The sequence below is a fragment of the Ammospiza caudacuta genome, chromosome 1 (genome assembly GCF_027887145.1).
Source record: "Ammospiza caudacuta isolate bAmmCau1 chromosome 1, bAmmCau1.pri, whole genome shotgun sequence".
Taxonomy (NCBI): Eukaryota; Metazoa; Chordata; class Aves; order Passeriformes; family Passerellidae; genus Ammospiza; species Ammospiza caudacuta.
Window position 1 is genome coordinate 103,153,139 of NC_080593.1, and position 1,146 is coordinate 103,154,284.

Here is a 1,146-nt window from a genome sequence, read left to right on the forward strand (position 1 = left end):
GCCTAACTGTAAAATTAAGGATTTTTTCCCTCTTCTATATGTTAGCTTCCTGTTCTGTTGACTCTCTAAATGTAAAACAAATGTTTGGTGTCTTGGAAAGAAACAGCCAAAAACCTGAATGTTGAGTAACTTGTGCACAGAAAAGCTCACTTTTTACTACATACACATTTTTTGCTTCAGAACACCTCTGTCACTAGGAACAGTTCTGATGGATAAAGACATGGGATTTGGGGTTCACAGCACATCTCCAGGTTTTCTGAATAAAATTGTGGCTGGAGGTGCCCAGTGAGTAATGAGAGAGTGTGGTGAGAACAGCTGTTGTTCAACAGAAACCTAGTATTTTTCATAAGTAAGATCTAAACAACAAACAACTATTGCCTCTCTGCTGTTCCATCCCAGTTGCTTTAAGGGCTACAGCCTGGGGCAAGGAGCAGGGAGGGAAGAGCCACTTCTTAAAAAGAAAGAAAAACCTGAAACAAACCACGAAGGAAGAGCAAGACACGGGATAAGAGAAGTATCTTTGCTCAATGCTCTGCAGTTTCACTCCTGCCTCACACGCAGAAAGAGGTGAAATACAGTCTTTGAGCCTTCCACCACCACGATCAAAAGCTTTGGAGTTTACCCGTTCCTGAGTTTTTCAAAGTGACTCAGGAGATCCCTGAAAGATGAGTTCTGTTTTCAGGAAATATGCCCAAAATTACAAGGTACTCCAAGTGCAGAGGCCACAGCCTCTGAAGTGGCCTCCCTTCCTCACAAAGCAGTGAGTATGGATAAATTCAGGCAATTTTTTGCAAAATTCTGCAAGATTCTACTTGGCATAATTTACTCGGTCCTGACAGAACTGGGAAGGACAGACAACAAAAACCAGCACCACTCATTCTGGTTCATTCTGTTCCATTAACTTTCCATCATTTTTACTCTTTCTACAAGTATTTTTATCCTTTTAGCCTTCTCTAGTGCAATCACTTTGGATTTTCTCATTGCCATTTTCTACCAGCAATAAATAATAATAAGAGACTCCACTTCTGAATCAGGCAGAGACAAACACAGTTTTGAGGAATCACACCATGGGTGGCCCTAACAGCCAAGGCAGAAGTACTGTTGGCCTGAGCAATTATTTATCAGGCACCCTCTGCCCATCTATAT